General features: G+C 35.7%; 1 protein-coding gene across 2 annotated transcripts in view; it reads right to left on the bottom strand.

The window, feature by feature from the left end:
* Nucleotides 1–20674, bottom strand: part of marchf8 (membrane-associated ring finger (C3HC4) 8) — a 127986-nt gene extending 107312 nt beyond the window's left edge. The window contains exon 1 of one of the 2 annotated variants that reach the window (XM_048204282.1): nt 20522–20674. The gene's annotated coding sequence lies outside the window, so the exon portion shown is untranslated. The remainder of the gene's footprint in view (nt 1–20521) is intronic. The other variant, XM_048204281.1, reaches the window with a different exon arrangement.
* Between the last annotated feature and the right edge of the window lie 3197 nt (nt 20675–23871).

The raw sequence follows: 23871 nt of genomic DNA, 5'->3' as shown, positions 1-23871 counted from the left end.
TGCCAAAGTCATGGATTTTTCGAAACACTTATGATGTAACAAAGCCTCGTTTACTGAAATCACGTGACTTTGGCAGTTTGATACGCGCTCCAAACCACTGATTCGAAACGAAAGATTCGTAAAGCTTCATGAAGCAGTGTTTTGAGATCGCCCATCACTAGATATTATTGAATAAAGTTGTCATTTTGTTTTTTTGGTGCACAAAAAAATATTCTTGAAGCCTCATAACATTAAGGTTGAACCACTGTAGTCACATGAACTTAAATATGTCTTTAGTACCTTTCTGGACATTGAAAGTGTAAATTAACTTGCTGTCAATGCAGACCTCACTGAGCCATCAGATTTTATCAAAAATATCTTATTATTTTATCAAAAATATTGTATTATTTTATCTTAAAATATCTTCATTTTGGGGTGAACTAACCCTTTAAAATGTTATTTTAAAAAATTAAACCAACGGTTAGGTTTATCCATATTTGACCCAAACATGGGTTGAAACAACCCAGCATTTTTTAGAGTGTATACTTTCATTTATATTTGAATGTTCAAAAATTACTGATCTGTTAAGTATTATGCTTGTACTAGGCCCACACAAAATCTGTACCCACAGCATTTCATTCAAAAAAGTAGTACTCTCCGGTCTGTTAAAAACATTTTAAAATGTTTCCAATGATGGCTAATAGTCATTTTCACAACTGAAGGAGAACGAGAATGCCCATCTTTTTGTTATAAAAAGAAAGGCAATAATGTATTGTGTGATTTTATAAAGTTGCCGAATACAAATACAGTTATGGCACTGCTGAATCAATTCACAGGTCCTCACTCAGTCTCAAACAGCAGCAGGGACAGCAGGGAGGGCACTGAGCACTGAGACCAAAGTGCAAAAAATAAGGATCATTGATTTTTCATCATATACTGGAACGAAAGATCTTTCCTTGAATTTGCTGCTTCAAGACCTTAATAAAACGTAAGGTTACTGCCACAATCAGAGGAAAATGGAATTTGAAGAACAATAACAAATTAACATGGTTAATTACTACCTTAAACTAAGAGGATGTAGTTAAAATACTAAGGGGGTTATCTGCACTTGCATTTACTTCCTGTGGAACACACAAAGGAGTTATCTAAAGAGTCAAAGCTGCAATTTTTTCAAAGTGCATTCATGATGATAGGAACCTACTAAGGATAATATGGGGAACAGTATAGTAAGGAAAGTTTAGCTGGATTGTGGACCTTTGAAGTGGTTGTGTCATGAGAAATCAAAATTTCCTTGATCTGATGACAAAAATCCTGAAGGTTTCACTATATCCTAGCTCATTAGCAAGCAACAAAAACTGCTTTTTTTTTTTTTTTTTTTTTTGAATGAGAATAGAACAATTTACACACAGAGCAGCATAAGACAGTGCAATACAAAGTGTGACATTAATTAGTAATCGGGGATCTGAAAATAATATCATAATATTTTAAACATGTTAATGACTTTTTGTTTTTTTAACAATTTCAGAGAAGATATAAAACAATCAAATTCCACTAAAAATACCTTAAATATTGGGAATGAATTTAAGCATTTTTGTTTATGTATGTAAAATTTTGCCAGCAATATGAATAAATTAACAATGTATTCAAGACCTTTGTTAACATTGTTTTCATAGCACACTATAATGTAATTAAAAAAACAAAAACAATATTTATCCTTTACTAGATTAAAAATAAATTCTGCCATTTCCTTCCAAAAATACAATCAGAAAACAAATGTGCTAACACTTCTTTCTCATTTTTACAAAAGGAGCATAAATAATCAATATCAGAGTATCTTGAAAATATGAGCAATAACAGAGTTCCAAAAGAATTTTCCTCTAGGTGTTATTTTATTTTGTTTTTGGAAAATAGTACAAATATGTTTGTTATTGCATTTTTTATCAATCAGTTCAAGACTGTTTAAAATTAATTTTGGTTTTGTCATTATTGTAGAGTTATAGTGAATATGACTTTTAACAAGATGAACAAGAGTAGGAGGAATAGCTTTAAAGACCGAATTAAATTCCTTAAAATGCACAGGGAAACTGAATTCGCATTAATTGTTTGTAAGTTAAAATATTCCCATAATTATCAAACATCATACGATGATTAATATCCCTGTTAAACCAATTCCTTAAAAATAAAGATTTATTGGCAGTCGTTATATTGGCATTATTCCAAATGAAGGAAGTATGAGGAGAGAAATTGTGTGAGTAGCAAATTTTCCAGGCTAAAAGCACTTGTTGGTGGAATCTGGACAATTTAAGAGTGAGTTTAGAAATATTAAAGTCACAAGTTAACAGAAATTCTAAGCAACCCATTGGTTAAAGGAAGTGGTTCCAAAGGGAGTTACGATTAATCAAACATTTTTTAATCCAAATGACTTTAAAAGTTCTAACATCTTCAAAATAAAGTATTTCCAAGCCCCCTTCAGCTTTCTTATTAGTAAGAACACTTTCTTAAGTCTTTGGGATTTGTTTTTCCAAAGAAAAGAATAAAACAAATTATTGATATCTTTACAATAAGAATCTTTAACATACAAAGATAGGGAGGGATAGACAAATCGAAATAAGCCTTCTGCTTTAGATAATAGGACATGACCATAAACAGAGAGATCATGTTGTAACCAACAGTTTAATAATGCTTTTGTCTATCTTAATCTAGAGGAGAAATTTAAGTTGTCTTTCTATAATATACTTTGTTACAAGAATTCCTAGGTATTTGACAGAGGTCTTCAAGGGAATGTTATTAATAACGTTATCATTTAAATGCAACAAAAACAGCTTGTTTGGATATTGTGGGATCTGTGACATCACACAGCAAAAACATTTGCATATGACTGTCTCTAGAGCAAGACATTGATGAATCGTTTTACATCATCGCACCATAGGCCCTGCCCACTGCCGACTGTTGCATCAAAATCAAATAGAACCCATTATAATAACTTACACATTCTACACTGTATATAGTATATAGACGCCCATTCAATTTCTGACATACTCCACTTGATTCAGCTGAGAAATGCAAAAGAAAAGGAATGTTCACTTTGAACATTCATGTTTGTTTGCATCCCAAATCGTCTCTGAACATTATATGTTTGTTCAGAGCATCTGACTGCAAATGGTTTTATAAATGAGGCACAGTGTAATGTAAAGTTTGCAAAGAAACATGACCCAGCCAACTCTATTGGACTGACGCAAACCGTAATTAAACAATAACATAATGCTTTGTCTGTAAGTGGTGGTTTTATATGGATAATTTTTCAAAAAACAAACTCAGTAGTGAGGGGGCATATATATACGCAATGACATTAACCAGTCATAACACTGGCCGTTTACTGACAATCCGCGGAAGTGTTACTAGTATCAAATTTTACAGATATTTTGTTTCTGTACTGTTTCTAAATAAAAATGTTGATACAATATAAAGTATTTGCTCTGGCTCTTGTTTTAAATGATATTATGATTGTTGTTGTCATCTGTTGACATTATACAAGCAGAATGTGGCGGTTGGTGGGTGTTGTATTTGTCTCATCCCTGCTCCACTGTGATTGGACGGCTGGGTACAAAGTGACAGTGATGACCGCTGCGTTTTACCCAAAGTTGATCATTCTTCAACTCGTGGCAATCAAGTTGAAAAATGCAGAGCACTCAGTGTGAAATAGACGCTCAGTGCCTAATTACACTCCAGGCGTTTTAAATACGTGGTGCTCCCATTGAAAAAAATGGAAAAATACACTAGCCTCTTTAAAAAAAAAAGAAGCTTTGGTGGACACATGGCCTTAGAGTGCCTGTATTATGCAATTTTAAAGGTTCTTCATTTTTTTAAAGGTCTCGCTCAAGGATTCGGTCTCTCTAAACCCCTCCTTTCTGAGAGCCTGCTCTGATTGGTCAGATGGTCAAGTCTGTAGTTATTGGTCTACTGCTTACAGCGCCTGTCAGAAACAAAGTGCCCATTACCATATCTGAATTTCAGCTCAGAAACTTCCTAAGCACTTGTATATAAAATGATATAAACCATATCAATTTGAGCCCTCATCCTTTGGAAGTGCATTCAAATTGCTGTTTTCGCAGCACAGAAAACAGCATCTTCTCAAAATGTCAACCACAAAATGGAAACACTGAGGAGAAGCTGGCCGGATTTGCTTGTAAAATACCTAAGGATACAAGGAAAGACAATCTGAATCCAACCAGAATCCAAGTATAGAGCATTAGGTCTCTCTTTCTATATATATGAAATATGACAAATAAAACTGCTCCAAACTGTGAAATCCATAACCTTACACACATACTGCTTGGTGGTGTACATACTAATCAGGCCTGGGCGACCATTATAAGCACATAAGTGATGATGACTGATCAGCACTGCAATTCACCATTTCATAAGTGGTTTATAATTGTTTTTTTCTTTGAGTGGCCCAAAGAGCTGTACACTTCATCTCTATTAAAACACATTTTCTGTTGCCAAATGCTCTAATTCAGAACTGAAGAGCAAAAAAAGCAAATGAACCATAATGGAAAGTCTAATTCAACTCATATAAATGTCCAAAACAGAGACGGTTCTAATATGTACCCTTTTTTACACATAGTGTGCTTGTATACAGAGTACTGTAGCTATTACAGTAGATAATACTTTTTTGAGTTCAATGTTATTATTTAACAATATACATGAACTTTAGAATTCTTATTTGGTATGTTACACTCTTTCTTGTGCTTGTAAAAATCACAACATGTCACAAACATTTTTATATGTGCCCTATTTGTGACCTAGAAATATTGCAAAAACAAATATTTATTCTTCACTTTACATTATAAGGTTTTCAAAATCTATGTCTATGTTACTATCCACCTTGTTTTGCAATGCAAAGTAAGCTATTTTCTGTGAATGTGTCAGACATTTGATTCATTAGTTGCTATACACTCAAAAAAATGAATTGTTGGATTTACTTAAAAAATAAGTGTCAAGTGGTTCCACGCAACAATATTGAGTAATTTGTACAAAAAACTGTTTAGTTAAATGAACAAAAGAAATTCAAGTAAAGCTGACAAAATTTCTTTGAGTAAATACAAATCATTTGAATGTCACTGTTACATAATGTTTATATGTGCAGTTTACTTAATAATGTTATGTTGATTACGTAAGGTGAACCCATTTCTTTCTTTCTTTTTTTTTGAATAATCATTTAAATAAAAAGGATGCAACATATCAGAATGCAGCCCCTCACCCCAAAATGCACTCAAAAAATAACTAATTGAACAAACTCAAATGAATTGAGAGCAGGAATTTCATCCTATAAACATGCGTATATGAGTGCGCACAGCCTAAACACAGGCGACACTCTTCTGCATGATGGTAACCACAAAATTCAAAAACATTACAGAAACTACTCTAAATGTCCAACATAACTGAACGTTAAACACTAACATAAACTAACAACATCTTTCCCTTTACTGAAAAACACATAAAATAACACTTTAATGCCTAAATTTACTCTCCTAATGCAGTCCCTTGCAAAAGCATGCTGGGAACTACGGATCCACTGCACAGTTAGTTATGTCAACAATAATGTGTGCGTTTCACACAGCAATGTTAAGTTGACTGAACAAACACTTACTAAGTAAAGCTGACAATACTCAATTTTAGTAGAAACAACGCAGTTAAATTACGTTCATGTAGTTACATGAGTTTTTTAAGTAATGTGAACAAGGGTGGTTTGAGTGAAACTAACAACAGTGAAAGTTCATTTTTTTGAGTGTAGGTAAATAACAAGAAGTATAGCAAAGTGCAGTAAACAGTAGAACTATTTGCGCTACAAACCAGTGTGTTTATGATTATGTTAATAAATTAAAATAATGTGATAATAAATATTAGTTTGCAACATCAACATCAGCTAAAATAATCAGAAGCAACTGACACCAGAAGCCAGACACATTCAAGTTACTAATGGCCACACTTGCTCTTTCATTAAAAATGGAAAGGTGGATAGCAGTGTTGTGGAAGTGAAAGAGCATTTAAGAACATTTATAATGCAGTATGAAGGTCCTAATAACAAGGTGATAATTTATTTATTCAATAAGTCTAAACTTAAACAAAGCAGTCTGGCTCCAAAATCTCTCTCGCACACAATGTCTTACAGGCAATAAGTACTTCGGCAATGTTTGTCTGCTTCATGTTTCTCAATGCTCTCAAATCTGTAGCCTCTAAAGTTATCTGAATTAGCCACTATGCCATTTTGTGTCATTTTTGTTATGTCTATCAGCTTTAATATGTACAAAACCTGATATGACTTTAGTTTGGTTCAAAAGTCGTCTCCTTCAATTGTTTGTCGTAGAAACCTTTCAAGGTGACATTTTCAACAAATCTGTCAAACGTTTTGTGGCTTTTGTCCATATCTATGCAACATTTAATTTATCACAAATTAGAGTCAAAATTTTAATATTATTAATGTTTTATAAAATAACTGTTTTCTATTTTTATATAATTTTTCAATTCAGTTTTGACCTGTGATGGTAAATTTTTAACAACCACTATTTACTATATTACTATACTATATTTTTTGGTATTAGTTAATATTTTATGTAAGCAATAAGGTACGAGAGGCTGTGCTGTATCGTGAATAAGTCACGGCCGAAGGGCGTTGTTAGGCATGACGCGAAGCGGAGTAACCCCTTCAGCCGTGACTTATTCACGATACAGCACTAGCCTCGAGTACCTTATTGCTTTTATAAACCGGTTACCACACAATACAAATATTAAAGCCAAAAATATGTATCAATGCAACTTTCATGAAGTGAACTTTCACCAAAGGCCTTCCTTACGCCACATTTAGGATTTTTGGACAAACCTATCAGAAAGACGCAACTGACAAATGCTTTGACTAGCACTGTCAGTCACGGGAAAACCCCTTAACTGTTAAAAGGACAAGATAATACATCGGACATTTAAACAGATTTTTTATTATGAACATAGGTATCATGAATAAAACACAGCTATTGACCAATCAGAATCAAGGACAGGAATTAACTGTTTTATAATTCCTTAGGGAAGAAAATACAGACATATTTCAAAAAGAAAAACATTCTTCCAAACTTTAAATGGTGGTACATTTCCTGAAAAACAGTAAAAATACAGTTTTCTGAATCTCAAGACAGAATGAGAATGTATTTGACGATTGTAACTCAAACCCATTTAAAGAAAAAACTAAATATACAAGCCCCTTCAATATATCCCACCCAAATTTCCTTTTTCAAAAGTAAATACATTGTTTTCATGGGGTCTTTAAGTCCACATGAAATCATAATTTACCTTCCTAATACACATTTCTTGTTTTATTATGCACTATTTATCAATGCATTTTATTCAGAAGAAAAAAAAATCATCTTGCAATAGTTCAATGTCACCTAGCCGTGGTTGTTTGGAAATGATTAGTATTTGCTTTTACTACTCATAAGTGCAGTCTTGATTCCAGTCGCTGTAAATTCTGCAGTGATGTCTGAGTAATGACACTTGCTCTTCTCTATTCTGTAATATCCTTCCTTTACTTTTGTCCTTGTCGGAAAGAGAGTTTGTTAATATTTAACTATGCTCCGGCAAAAAAAAAATGTTAGAGAAACACCATCTGACTGTATTTTTTCATGTTTTATCAAGCACAGCAGCATGCCGTTGTTTTGAATGAGGCATCTCTGATTAATCCCTTCTGCCTCGTTAAAGAATATGGCTAACATGCTTTTGTTGCTAGGATTTTGCAATTTTTGATGTAGTGAATAATGAATAAATTAATAAAATGAATAAAAAGTACAAAGGGATTCCTAAAAAAATCAAAACATGGTGGTTCCCAGTTAAACCCACCTCTACTTCTTTAACTTCCTATCACAATACACGGCTCTGTTTAAATAAAATACTCGCTTGCTACTAACTGTCTACTGCACACATATATACACTGTACTCCCTACTATTCTTTTTTAAATACAACAGAAATAAAGGCAACATGCAATACTAAGCAACAGTACTGTTGCCATATGACCTCACGACGTTGCATGTGAGTGGCGGTCAGAAATACATTTATATGAATGAGATCTGACACTTGCAAATACTTTATTATCCAACGTTTCGGCAAAAAGCCTTTGTCAAGAAAATGCATTAATTGGTCACAAATACATTACTAGGAAATTATTACTTTTATCAATCAAGGATGCATTAAATTGATCAAAAGCGACAGCAAAACATTTACAGTTATAATGTTGCAAAAGATTTCTATTTCAAATATTGCTGTTTTTTTTTTTTACTTTCTGTTCAAAGGATCCTGAACAAAAAGCAGCTGTTTCCAACTGTCACAATAATGTAATGCAATAATGTCAGTTTAGTTTGTCTTAGTTTCATTTTCAAGGACTTTTAATTCACTCATTTTTGCTGCCTGTGTTCCTTTGTTCCCATTTGTCATTAATTACTATGGTTATTCATCATTTGATTAAATAATTAGTTGTCACCATGTGTATTTATGTTCCTCATTTCCTTTTATTTATTGTCTGGTATTGTTGTGTTTTACATGCTATCTTGTTTGTGTTTATTACTTGTTTGTTGCTGGATTACCTGAGTCTCTTTGATTAATAAATAATTCTAATGGAATTACTTTGTTTATCTTCTTCATCCTTGGATTAAATATTACACCAACATTGATAATGATAAGAAAGATTTCTTGAGTAGCAAATCAGCATATTAGAATGATTTCTGAAGGATCATGTGACACTGAAGACTGGAGTAATGATGCTGAAAATTCAGCTTTGCATCACAGAAATAATTTACATTTTACAATTTTTTAAATGCAATGTTTTACAATTTCAACATTTTTATTGTATTTTTGATCAAATAAATGCATTCTTGGTGAGAACTTCAAATGCATTAAAAAAACCTATCAACCCCAATACAGATATTTTGCATTTTACTTGATTTGTTTTTGTACAAGCTTCAGAGAGTTTGATCAAAAATGAGTCAAATTGAGAGAACTGTCAAGTGCATTGTATTGTGGGATGCAGTACAAAACATACGTTCATGCTTACAGAAAATTTGCATATTTATTATATACTGCAGAAAATGTAGAGGTAGTATGTTAGTATGCTATTCCAAACACAGCCATTCATGAAGCTGAGGGAGAAGTATCATCAGATCAGACAGTGAAGCAGCCCAATGCACAAAAGTCAACAGCAAAGCCTGGCAGCATGTGTCCAGATTAGTCAAACAAGGTAAATGTTCTCCCATCTCTAAATAGCACACTATTGATTAGTAGCTTGTCTTGGCTCTATTATTGAGATCACAAGTTTATGATGCTGTATTAAAACCCCACAGCACATCTATTAGAAGGTCATGACCACCCTAAAAATGCCTCAACACTGCCTCAAGTTTAGCCTATATTATTTTTTGTTTAATTTTAGCATGTTCATGATTTATTAGTTTACTAGGTGTTGTGGTTCATTGCCAGGATTTTGGCAAAAAAAAAAAAAAAAAAAAAAAAAAAAAAAAAAAGCTCTATTTGTAGCTATTAGTATTAGATTAGATTAGTATTAGATTAGATCTTATAATAGATTTTCCTACAGTCTTAGAATAAACCATTAAGTGTCTTGGCTAATGCTGGAGTTGATATGCAAAAGCTTGGTCAAGTGCATAAAGCACATTAGAGCACAAAGGTGGATGTGAATAGACAGTCTTAAAAGCATGCACACACACACACACACACACACACACACACACACACACACACACACACACAGACTGTCAAAAGGTGGCCTGTTTTTCTGGCATTCACTCTATTAGAGTTTTCCAATGTAGTTGTAATTTAAACAATTGTGTTTTTGTAATTAAATGGCTTTCTGGGGTCGAACCAATTCAAAAGAATCTAATTACTTTCTACTGTAGCTAGCTACAGCAGTTTCTATTTTTCTGTCAGAAACACAGCCAATTCCGAGATATAACACCGTAAGTGGACCAAAACTTAATCAGCAACTTTATTTTAATCCCACAGTGTTAATGACCTATGCTGTAGCAATTGTGTTAGTACACATATGGCTATATCTGCTTAAATTGCATAGAGCACTGCAATACATGTTAGCATAAAATTCAACACCTTTTTCTTCCAAAGGAGGAATTGCTCCATTTGATACGCAGATATACAGCTTTTCATGGCAGGTCTGTCCCGCAGCTACATATATCTTTATGCTAATCATAAGCACTTCATGCAATGAAGGCCCAGAGGCGGAGCTTGCCTTTTTGGTATGCGGGTGCAAATGAGAAACCCTGACTTAGGATGCAAGATCCAGAAACAGGATGCAGTTTATATGAAATTGTTTTTGATACATGCTTCCTCTGCAGACATTTATGGAATATAGCCAGATATTGTTTGAGACTTAAAGGCACAATATGTACATTTTCACTACTAGTGGTCGCTTATTCAAAACAAAGGCGTAGCTTGATGACGCCTTGATTTTGTGGAATCATGGGAGGTGTTGTCTTCACCTCACAGCTGGTGGAAAAGAATCGGGATGGGACTCGGGCAGAAATCATGTTCATGGATGAGATTATTAATGTTACTGTAGCAAGAAGCAGAGCAGGGCCGAGTGCTGTGCGAGCAGAAACGAGAAAGATTGCTAATGAGAGACAAGTGCAACACATGTTTTGAGAGCATCTGAACTTTTATTATGCCACAGTCACCGCTTCCACTTCTTCCGGTCAACCGTATGTGGGCTAAAGCAGCGCTGTTTTATCATATTAGATACATTTGTGTGTTGAAAGTTGTTATAGTGCTACTCTGCGTTCGCTTGGCGGCTGCTATGAGACACTTGTTGCACACTGCAGTAAGCTAGATTGATATTAGTCATGGTAAAAAATGAGATTTAAAGGTGCCCTAGATTCAAAATTTGAATTTACCTCGGCATAGTTGAATAACAAGAGTTCAGTACATGGAAAAGACATACATTGAGTTTCAAACTCCATTGCTTTCTCTTTCTTATGTAAATCTCATTTGTTTAAAAGACTTCCGGAAAACACGCGGATCTCAACATAACACCGACTGTTACGTAACAGTCGGGGTGTACGCCCCAATATTTGCATATGCCAGCCCATGTTCCCAACATTATGAAAGGCATTAGACAAGGGCAGCCAGTAACGTCTGGATCTGCACAGGTGAATCAACAGACTAGGTAAGCAAGAACAACAGCGAAAATGGCAGATGGAGCAATAATAACTGACATGATCCATGATAGCATGATATTTTTAGTGATATTTGTAAATTGTCTTTCTAAATGTTTCGTTAGCATGTTGCTAATGTACTGTTAAATGTGGTTAAAGTTACCATCGTTTCGTACTGAATTCACGGAGACAAGAGTCGTCGCTATTTTCATTTTTAAACACTTGCAGTCTGTATAATTCATAAACACAACTTCATTCTTTATAAATCTCTCCAACAGTGTAGCATTAGCCGTTAGCCACGGAGCACAGCCTCAAACTCATAGAGAATCAAATGTAAACATCAAAATAAATACTTTACTCAAATAATTTGAAGCATGCATACAGCATGCATGACGAACATCTTGTAAAGATCCATTTGAGGGTTATATTAGCTGTATGAACTTTGTAAATGTGCTGTAATATAATCGAGAGCTCGTGTGGCAGGGAGCACGCGAATTAAAGGGGCGGCGCGCTGAAAAAATCAGTGCATAGTTAATGATGCCCCAAAATAGGCAGTTAAAAAATTAATTTAAAAAAATCTATGGGGTATTTTGAGCTGAAACTTCACAGACACATTCAGGAGACACCTTAGACTTATATTACATCTTGTGAAAAAGCATTCTTGGGCACCTTTAAACAATAAGACTCACTGTGTTGAGATATATAACATGATTAGTTTTCTGTCGATGAATGTATCCTGTCTAATAAAACACATAATATATTAAAGCGTCTTTGGTGTTTCCATGGTTTCTACAAAACAAAACCAGAAACCGAGGGTAACGCGGGTATGATGTCATTGATAGGCGACGCACGGACAAGGTCCGTGTCCTGGTTAAAATTGCTTATTTCTCTGGATTTAAACATTCTTAAAAACTTTAAGAATTATCTTTGGGATATTGTAAGTACACAAGTCAAACATTGTTCAAGTGTTTTTAGGATATTTTATCACAAAAAAAACGTACATATTGTGCCTTTAATTTTTTTTTTTTTAGCTAAAGCGATTTTCCAAATAATAAATAACATGTTCCAAAACCTTGTCTGTTTGATGACTGTGTGTGTGCGCCGCGGCCCATTGAATATCCACTAAATCGGTGTAAAATGGCACAAAGTCATTTGATGAACTATGCTTATCTTAATTTTGTAATTTCATCTCAACATCTGTGAGATTTAGATTAAGTTCTGAGGTTAATTGATCTAATTTTGTACCTCTGGAAAATAGTGATCTATGACATTGTACTATATTGAATATCAAAGGTTTTTATTCCTTAATTAGGTATTTGACACATTAATGTTTTTAGATTTTTGGAGTACTTAAATATGCCAATGTTCATATGCCTGTAGATAAGTCACTGAATAAATTTACCTTTCAGATGATTTCATATAGTCAGCACTTTATATTTTCAAAACACAATTTTAAAACACAATAGTTGATTTAGGATTTTGCATTAATTGCACATTAATACATTTTTGTTAAGAATGATATCAAAAAACATTTATGCATTCTGTAAAATTTAGTCAGGGGGATTTAGTCATCTTCCCCCTTCTTGGCATACAAATTACTTCATACTGAAAATATGCCAAATCATGCCATTTCATAGACCAAGCTTTCATTTAAAATATAGGCCAAAGTGTTTTGTTTTATTTAAAAAAACACAGACAATAAAACACCAACTTGGAAGTCTATAAGTTAATATCTGTTCATGTACTATTATATACATTTCCTTTCTACCACTTGAAAGCCCACTATTATGATTTTTCGAATATTTCATGCAGTGTATAATATAGCTATTTGTGAATGTAAGTAATTGTTTCCTAAAAGAAAGTCGATACTGAACTGCCGAAACGAGTCGTCAGCAATTCCAGTATCACTTCCTGTTACATACCTATATAACAATGTAACAAATTTGCATAATGAAAGCCTATGGTCTTCATTGGCTGCCTGTGAACAATGTCTGCTTTGCCCCGCCCTCAAACACTAGTTGTAGCCGAGACCTGGAGGAGTTTGGTATGTGTTGTCGACTTGTCGAGAAGATTCTGTTTTCAGCGCTGCAAATTCACTTTGCATGCACTATACAAAAGGATGACATCTCACTCTGGAATTGATACGGAAAATACAACACCATCATTCCTGTTCATATCACTGTATATACAAGAGTTAACGAAGCCTCCACAGCTGAAATTCAGATATGGTAATGGGAGTTTAGTTTCTGACCATAGACTGTAAAAAATATGGACGTAGCGTCCGTGACGTCACCCATAGAGTTCTGAACAGCAGTTTTGACGCGTAAATGAGGCCGCGGCCATCTTAGCTGCGCGTCACTGCACGTTAGGGTTGCACGGTGTACCGGTACTACGGTAGTATCGCGATACTAAAGCTTCAAAATACTGGCGATGCCATTGTATTTTTTAAACGGTAGTATCGTCAGTACCGTAAGGAATGTTGTATGTGCGGCAGGTACACTTCAATTGAACATGCGTGCCTGCAAAAACATTACAAGAGACTGCCGATGTGTAGTAAATGCTCTGTAGAATTAGCGCCTTATTGTTTCCTGATGCTTCAGTTAATTTTGCAATGAGATAAAGTTGCACTTGCACGTTGTTGTTCGCACTGCATTTTATCTGGAGGGTCTGAAATTCACTTAATTAACGTCATAAAATCTTTATATAAGAATGAATTCTCACAGTTTTTCCGTTGCTTATTTGACCACTTCTGGAAAAGATTAAATAGTTTGTTTCTAGAAACATCTTTGCGAACACGATTCAGACAAATGCAATTCCTTCATCAATAAACTATAGCGGGTTTGCACTCGGTTCTTATCAATCATATCAATCGTGATTTTATAATTATAAATGTATTATATGTTTTAATATACATACTGCTCTCCAGTCAGGGTTAGATATTTCAAGATAGGCTGGCAAAAATGCTCCTGAAAGTTCGTGACACGAGCAAGAGCGCTGTTTTTGTTTAGTTTCTAAATGAGTCTGTTTTTGAACAAATTGGGCGAGTCACTGACTCACTAATCCATTCATTAAGACAGTCATTTGCTTCGTTCCTGAATGAATCAGCCGTTTTGAACGAATCGGTTAAATGAGTCATTGACTTAATCATTAACACTTGCTGCCACCTACTGGCGACTTTAGTCTCCCATCTAAAAGTAGGCCTATTCTATCATTTTTTTACCATCTAAAAGTAGGTCTATTCTATCATTTTTTTTTTTCCGCCAACATTTTTATTTCTATATTTCGATTTTTATATTTGAAACATTAATATCATAACATTATTTATGCAATTGTAATTGAAGTGTAAATGCATAAATGCTACATCGTAAAGTCAGTTCATACAGCTTCTGTGCAGTGCTAAGATGAATTTTGTTTACAATGATTCATTTGATTAGTAATAAAAGCCTGTTATTCATTCTCATTAATGAAGTATTCAGAGAAAAATCTGGCCTGTTTTCATGTATTTATGGAAGTTTGGTTCATTTTGTATACTGCATGGTATCGCGATACTTCAGCTGGTATAGTATCGTAAGACATTTTTATGGTATCATGACAACCCTACTGCACGTCACTCCCGGATAACTGAAAATGGGCAAAGAGGCAGGGAGGTGGTTTGAGCTGATGTGACTGGTTGCTGAAACCACGCCCGCCTAGCTCGACGTGACCATGTTAGCAGCAAAGGAGCTATCTATCTATCTTAGATACGATCTAAAATATTAATGAAGATAAGTTTTATTATCAGAACGTTCTAAAGGTTTACTGTCAATCTACGGTGTTTTTTAAGATATAGATCCTCCAACACCAGTAGTGTTGGTTGTGCAAATAACAACATGGAAAATCAAATGGGACTTCATACCTTTATAATGAAATAGAGATCGCGAGATGAATCCAATCCGTGGCACTTGGGTAAAATATGAGTGTCCATTGCAAAACAAAAAAAACATGTCACATTTCTTCTGAATGATCTGCTCTCTGTCATCGTTCTTCAAGAAAGGATGCAATCTGAACAGCCTTTATGTTGTAAAACTGTATACGATCGTATCTAACAAACAAATGAGCCTGTGTCCAAAGTATATATTTTTTCAAAATAGTGCAGCAGTTTTAGTTATAATATCCAAGCAGTGCTGTCGGATTTTGATATCCTCTCGCCATTGTCATTGTAGTAAATCTCACAACCAAAACTTTCAGCCAATGCCACGATCCAAAAACGTGTGTTCTGTTTCTTCCGCATACATGCACCTCTACACAGACACACATCAGTCTCGAATATTATGCAGCAAGCCATATTTTATAATTGTATAAAATAATCGAGAAAAAAAGCACAAATACGGCAGAGATGCCAAATTCAGCGGCAGCTGAGGTAACATGACGGCTCACAGACAGCAGCGCAATCTACCTGTCACTCAAGTGACCACGCCCTTAATTATGCAGAACTTTAAGGCTTAATATAATTTAAACGGATAAGTTATAAAAAAATTCACCCCCCTCAGAGTTGTCATGAAGGGCAAAAATAGCAGTAAAGACCAAAACCACAATTTGAACCAACTTGTAAACATGTTTTTTTCTGCTATAAACTTGGCCAATTTAACATGGGACTCTATGAGATTCTGCTCTCTTTTGGAGCCTGTCCCTAGCGGCCAGTCGACGAATCGCAGTTTAAGTTACTTCCGTATTGGCTTCACGAGAGAAAGGGGGAGGTTGCCGCTTGTTTCTGACACACACTGTACGAGGTAGACCAATCACGACAGACTGGGCCATCTGACCAATCAGAGCAGAGTAGGCTGACGAAAAGGAGGGGCTTAGAGAGACTGAATCTTCGAACAAACTGTTTTCAGACTCTTTGAGAAATAAGGTTATGTGCAATGCATATTATATCACCCAGCAGCCATAACACCCTGTAGCCCAAGACTGGTTGCCCACTGAAGTTAAGCAGGGCTGAGCCTGGTTAGTACCTGGATGGGAGACCTCCAGGGAAAAACTAGGTTGCTGCTGGAAGAGGTGTTAGTGAGGCCAACAGGGGGTTCACCCTGTGGTCTGTATGGGTCCCTATGTGGTCTGTATGAAACGAGACCGGACAATGGAATGAACACAAACAGGAACTGATATACACAAGAGTAGATTAACTAAGGATACACAGCTGTGATGGTGAGTTAGTGTCCACGGTGACTGATTAGTGGCGGGAAACTAGAACAAAGGAGCACATGTGACTAATGAAAACCAACTGAAAGTCCATGAGGTGTGCAGGTTTGACAAGTATAGTAATGGGGACACTATACTGTCAAAAAGCACCGTCCTTCAGATGAGACGTTAAACTGGGGTCCTGACTCTCTGTGGTCATTAAAAATCCCAGGATGTCTTTCGAACAGAGCAGGAAAAAACTAAATAACGACTAAAAACTAAAAAACAAAAAAAAACTAAATAATGACTTATTTAGTGATGGCCAATTTCAAAACACTGCTTCAGGAAGCATCGGAGATAAATCAGTGTGTCAGATCTGCTGTTCGGAGCGCCAAAGTCACGTGATTTCAGCCGTTGGCAGTTTGACACACGATCTGAATCATGATTTGATACACTGATTCATTTATGCTCCGAATCTTCCTGAAGCAGTGTTTTGAAATCGGCCATCACTAAATAAGTAGTTGTTTTGTTTTTTGGCGCTAAAAAAAAAAATATTCTCATCGCTTTATAATATTAATATTGAACCATTGTACTCACATGAACCAATTTAAATATGTTTTTAGTACCTTTATGGATCTTGAGAGAGGAAGTGTCCATTGCTCCCTATGGAGGCCTCATGGAGCCATCGGATTTCAACTAAAATATCTTAATTTGTGTTCTGAAGATTAACGAAGGTCTTAGGGGTGTGGAACGGCATGAGGGTAAGTAATAAATGACGGAATTTCATTTTTGGGTGAAATAACCCTTTAATAGCCTCACAAATGTGGTTTAGGCAACGCGTTTATTGATTATCTTGAATGTCTGCATATAGTATTTATAACAAAATGAAATATTAAACAACCCTGCCTCTTTTCGTTTACATTTCAAAAATATTAAATTAATGTGCATACTCTGATTATCGTTACTGTAATAAAATGAAATTTAACATAAAACACAACCCTGTCTCTTTTTGTTAAATGTCAGTTTTAATGACCAATAATAGCCATTATAAAAGGTATAAGGAAAGAATATAAAGAAATAAAGCAAACAATTCAGTCAAGCGTACAAAATCAGCACTTTAGTAGGCTACAACGGTGAAGTAAAATAGCCTAAATATATAACGAATTGCCACGGAACAAAATATAGATTCATGAGACCAAATATCAACTGTTATATATACAAAAGACAAATTATGTCATGTTTATCCGCTACAGAGACTACAGAACCAGCAGCAAACATCAGAAGGATTAGCCGAGGTAAGTCTGTTCTCAGCTGGGTAGATGAGCACTGAGCACCCGGTGATCGCCTGGATCTCACAACTCCGAAAACATCCAAACAAATTTTCAGCAAGGCACTATCTTTATCAATAAACCTCAAATTTGAGCTTTAAACCAGTACATTCTCACCTGAAAAACTCTTAAAACTACATATCATGACATAATAACAGTAATATGTTTAAATTACGCAGGTTTTCTCCTTTACTATTGACGCTTTCTGGTTAGTGCAAGATGCATTCTGGGATACCTGGCTGTCTCAAGTCTGCACAAGTCACCTTTCGATGCATCCTCGATAAAAGGGGCGGATCAAGAACACATCCGGGGATTTTAACTGTACTTGGCTAGATGTGAACTTTGAATTGGAACAGTACTTGGGCAGTGATTGATGACGTTTCACAAGTCCACAAGAACAGACAAGAACGCATATTAAAAAACGGCTTTTGTCTCCTCTCCACCAATAAGCTGGTTCTGGCGCAATATGGCTGCCGTCGCTTCATCCAGGTGGATTCTGCACATTGGTGGTGGTTGAGGAGATTCCCCCTTCCATATGTAAAAGCGCTTTGAGTACCCAGAAAAGCGCTATATAAATGTAACGAATTACTATTATGAGAAAATCTGTTTTTTTGTTTGACCTTTGATGCATGCAAATCTATTGTAGGGTCACTTTAATATTTTACAATGAATATACAGTAGAATAATCAAGTTCTACCCCACGCATGTACATCCTCACTTACCATATTCATTTACAACCAGAGACACAGGAATACCATAAACACACACAACATTTCACAACATGGAAGTCACAGCCAAATCTTGATACAGTGCACACCCACTAAGGTCTTTCTTGATGAACAACATTGGTGAAATGGTTCCCATCTCTACAAAATTTTAAGGGAGGCAACTCCATAATTCCCAAAGCACATCCCACCACATGAAGTTCTTGAAACCTCATGCAACTTCAAAATCAAGCAAACAGGATCAGAAAGTGTGAACTTCGAGTACAAAGCCATCTTTTGTTTTATCTATTGTGACATTCTGTTGTTAAGATAACAGTGACGTTGCAAACTAATAAGAAGGTGTATAAAAAGTCAGACAGTTCAGCAAGCTGTGACAAGGCTAATGTGACAAATACAGTTGTTATATTTAAAAAATGTCTGCATTTAATTACTATGACCTTAACTGTCAATCAAATGTAATAGCTGCACATATTATTACTGTAAATTATATATATATTTTTTTAATTTAGCTAAAAAGTCAGGATATAGTGTGACAACTTACCCCATGTTCAATTAACTGTATCACTGAGCAGCTTTGTTACAGTCAAGACTTTGAGGTAACGTACAGTAAGTACATGTCTATACAGAAATTGACTTTCAAAAACAAACCTATGCTGAGAAATATTCACTGGAGTAAATAGAGTGACAACTAGCCCCGGACTCTGCTATAAGAGTTTTGCTGTCTGCACTGCAGCAACAAAAATAAAAATACAGTTGATACACTAGGCAAACATAGAGAAAATTATGCGCTTACCGCCATGTCCATCAATATCTCGACAAAACTGGCAGTTCAAAGCATTTTATGAATGTGAAGACTAGGCGCGCGGGAATGTGCCTAACACCACAGTCACTGATCCACCCTTCAAACCTACTAATACGTAAGATACTAATGCCAGCAAAAAGCGAAATAAAATGTTTACAGTACGCACTTGTAATCCATACTGCATTGAGCCGATACACCCCAACAGACCTACTGCAATCCAAGCGCACTGGGAAAACTGGGTAGGCTATTAGCAGCGGCATCCAATTCAAGAATGAATCGTTCTTTGGATTCGAATCTTTATAATCAATCAATTGAATCGGTTCTCAGACCGGACCGACATTTTAGTCATGATTCGGACTAAATCGGTCCGAGTGGTTCTCAAATCAACTCACTTTCAGTCAAATGAAACATTTATGTAGCATTTTTAGCTGAAACATGTAAAACTGTTTCACCTGAGTGATTTAAGCTAAATTTCATTATCGTTAAATGTAGGCTAAATGGAAATTATAGGTATATATACTTAATTAAAAGCTGAATCATGTTTGCAACACACAGAACTGAACTGGAACACATGAAATCACAACAGAAATTGAAAAAAATCGATTAGTAATAAACAACAACAGATGCCTACCACTCTGAGGTAAAGCGTCGCGCGATGATATTTAAAAAAAGGAATCATTTTGGAACTCATTATTTGAAAAGAGCTGTTCAAAAGAACCGATTAGCGCAAATGAGTCCTTCAATCATTAATACGGACAATGTAGGCTATTCAACATACCGATTGCAATATACTTTTCTCTGTTGTCTGAGGCTACATCTCAGTTTTTTCTTTTGTTCACTGGCAGTCGTACAATATAACACTTTCGCTGATGACGCGATAAGGATGACAGCTGACGACCACCACAGTTTTTTTTCTTACCTCATTTTCAGAACGAAGTGCAACATGCTCGCTAAAACAAATACTTCTTCATTTTCTTGGTCTGCACATAAACACTGTCAAAAGGCAGAGACAACACGGATTGTTCAGCAGTGTTTCTGCAAGCCCTGGAACAACGAAGGGACTCGAGCTGCAGTCATAACACGCTGTTTATACAATAAGCCAAGTCTTTACTAATGCCCTCCGCAGTGCTGAACGAAATGTCATGAGATTGGTATATTCAGTATGTTTTCTAACTTGATATGCATATCACCCATAAAGATACAAATTATTTCTCGGCGTGTTAAAGGACGACCGTGTGTGGTGTTACAGTGACAGCGGTGCAGTGTTTACTCTCTAATGCAGGTTTACGTGATTCGCTCAAATATTTACTTACCTCGTCTTTCCCCGACTGTATAAAGCGATGTTTTTGTTTTTATTTCACAGTCCCCATCTGATAGCGTGCGTCACGTCCACCGACTTCCGCGTTCGGGGTGGAAAATCGGGTTGAGAAAAGAAAAGAAAAAAAATCGGAGAGGGCATGCGCGTGCTATCATGTACTCCAACGTTAAAATAAATTATATACATAGCCGATTCGGTGAGGGTTCATTAATGACCCTTATATTTATATTCAGAAATAAGAAATGTAAATGACTTTTTGTGTGAAAGAGGTGGTGATGATGATCCCTTTGTTTTCCTCCTCATTGTTTGAGGTTCATGTGTCCATACAGTGATTTCATTAGTTACAATGGTGCACTGTAGGGTGTGAGTTCATGGTGTTGTGTGTGTTTTATATGAACAGGATTCAAATATGCTTTTTGAATCATTATTATAGTGGTTAAAGAAGACTATAATAGAGCTTACAGAGGGATGGGTGTGCTGTGCCCTGCTCCTCCTTAACTCTTCTGGAGAAACACAACAGATGATCTATATATGTGTCATGATAGAAGAGAGAATGGCTAAAAGATGTGTGTCATGCTTTGAAAGGATTTACACGTTTTATATGCACTTTGTGCTCAGGGCATTGTCTAAACATGCTTTGATTCATTGGTATATAATACTTGTGGTTATGAATTGTACATGCATGAATAAAGTCGAGCAATTTGTCCACTAGGATCAATGACACGCAGTAAAAAGTTTGTTTGTGTGTGTGTGTGTGGATGTCACCTAATGTCTGACACTCAACCTGTAAAACAAGTTCCTCTTGATTTTCTTGTATTAAAAGAGATGTTTCCTTAAAGGGCACATGGACTAAGATAAAAACAAATTCATTGGAAATGAGATCTGTATTCTTCTATGGTGTGATATTGTACTTAAAGGTGCAGATTCCTTTTGAAAAAGCACAGAACTGTAAAATCAAAATGCGCAACTATTAAAAGCACCTGCACAAATGCCACTGCCTTCACATTCTCTGTTTTGAGCAACGTCTGTTTCCTTTCATTTAATGTCGCATAATTCATCTGAAGACCTGCACGAACCGTACTTACACCATCTGTTTGCTGCACAAACTAGTCTTTTTTTCTAAGCTGATGTTATTCCTAAAATTTAATGAAAAAAAAAACTAGTAAAAAAAATGTTAACACAAATTAAAGAGGCCCTTTTATGCCTTTTGGGGTCTACTAGACTAGGTGTTTAAACTTAAAGGGTTAGTTCATTCAAAAATGAAAATTCTGTCATTTATTACTCACCCTCATGCCGTTCCACACCCGTAAGACATTTGTTAATCTTCGGAACACAAATTAAGATATTTTAGTTGAAATCCGATGGCTCCGTGAGGCCTCCATAGGGAGCAATGACACTTCCTCTCTCAAGATCCATAAAGGTACTAAAAACATATTTAAATCGGTTCATGTGAGTACAGTGGTTCAATATTAATATTATAAAGCGACGAGAATATTTTTGGTGTGCAAAAAAAACAAAATAATGACTTCAGGAAGATTTGGAGCATAAATGAATTAGTGTATCGAATCATGATTCAGATCGCGTGTCAAACTGCCAACGGCTGAAATCACGTGACTTTGGCGCTCCGAAAAGCTGATTCGATACACTGATTCATTTATGCTCCGATGCTTCCTGAAGCAGTGTTTTGAAATCGGCCATCACTTTATAAGTCGTTATTTTGGGGGGTTTTTTGGCGCACCAAAAATATTCTCGTCACTTTATAATATTAATATTGAACCACTGTACTCACATGAACTGATTTAAATAGTACCTTTATGGATCTTGAGAGAGGAAGTGTCATTGCTCCCTATGCAGGCCTCACGGAGCCATCGGAATTCATCTTAATTTGTGTTCTGAAGATGAACGAAGGTCTTACGGGTGTGGAACGGCATGAGGGTGAGTAATAAATGACAGAATTTTCATTTTTGGGTGAACTAAACCTTTAAATGTTAAAAAAAAAACATTAATTTTTACATATTTTATATTGTTGCAGCACCTCTCTTCTCAGTCTGTCAGTAACTCTCTTAAAAAAAAAAAAAAAAAAAAAAAAAAAAAGATATTTATGGGCTTTTTGTGCCTTTATTTGGAGAGGACAGTAGAGAGCAGACAGGAAAGCATTGGGCAGAGACAGGGGGACAGGATCAGCAAAGGTCCTCGAGACGGGAATCGAACTTGGGTTGACGTGAATGCATTTGCGCCATATGTCGGAGCACTAACCCTTTTTTTTACATGGAGTGAGAAAGTCACATAAACCAAGTGAAAATCCGATCTGAGTGGTCAAACTGAAATGGATTTCCAGAAATGCGATTAGGATTTCAAACCACATATGAATGTAGCTCAAAACGTATTTCAAGTCATTTTTTGCTATTCACACTTGCTAAATCTGATTGGATATCAATTGGATATGCATCCTATTTGGACTGAGAGTCTGACAAACCCTATGAAGACCCTCCTTCCGAAAAGCACAATATGCTCTGACTGGTCAGCTGGACCAGTGTATTGCGATTGATCACGAGTGCGTTTTGGAATTAATATCAAGCCACTTACCATAACCACGATTTTCAGCACACTACTAACACGACAACTTTTTTTTTTGTGTATGCTTTGGGCGGGAATTTTTTAAATTAGGGATATACTGCGACGTGCTCGTTCCTTACGAAAACTCAAGACTACAATCGAGGCGTTTCAGGGAGTTCAGAAACCCTGCTTACTGATATAGAGAATGCTCCTTTTTCTAGTGGACTTGAGCTTTGTAACTTTGGAGATCTTCTTCATGCTCAAACAGCAACATTAAACACTAAAGAAAGCTGAAAAATTTAAATAGGACCGTTTTAAAGGATTAGTTCACTTCAGAATTAAAATTTCCTGATAATTTACTCACCCCCATGTCATCCAAGATGTTCATGTCTTTCTTTCTTCAGTTGAAATGAAATTAAGGTTTTTGAGGAAAATATTCAGGATTTTTCTCCATATAGTGGACTACACTGGTTACCAACGGTTTGAAGGTCCAAATTGCAGTTTCAATGCAGCTTCAAAGGGCTCTACACGATCCCAGCTGAGGAATAAGGGTCTTATCTAGTGAAACAATGAGTCATTTTCTAAAACAATATAAAAATTGATATACTTTTTACCCACAAATTGTGCACTAACTCTGACATGTGACGTAGGCGGAAGTACTGACCCAGCAGCAGGGTAGGGTCTCATTTTCTCCTTCAACTTCAAAATCTTCCGACATCGTTGTTTTACCTTTTTTTGTAAAGGCCGTTTGACTTGAGTCTTTGCATGTTCACTTTGTAAACACTGGGT

Source organism: Megalobrama amblycephala, linkage group LG10 (assembly GCF_018812025.1).
Source record: "Megalobrama amblycephala isolate DHTTF-2021 linkage group LG10, ASM1881202v1, whole genome shotgun sequence".
Taxonomy (NCBI): domain Eukaryota; kingdom Metazoa; phylum Chordata; class Actinopteri; order Cypriniformes; family Xenocyprididae; genus Megalobrama; species Megalobrama amblycephala.
The sequence above is the reverse complement of the archived record's forward strand: the minus strand, read 5'-3'. Positions and strand labels throughout refer to the sequence as shown.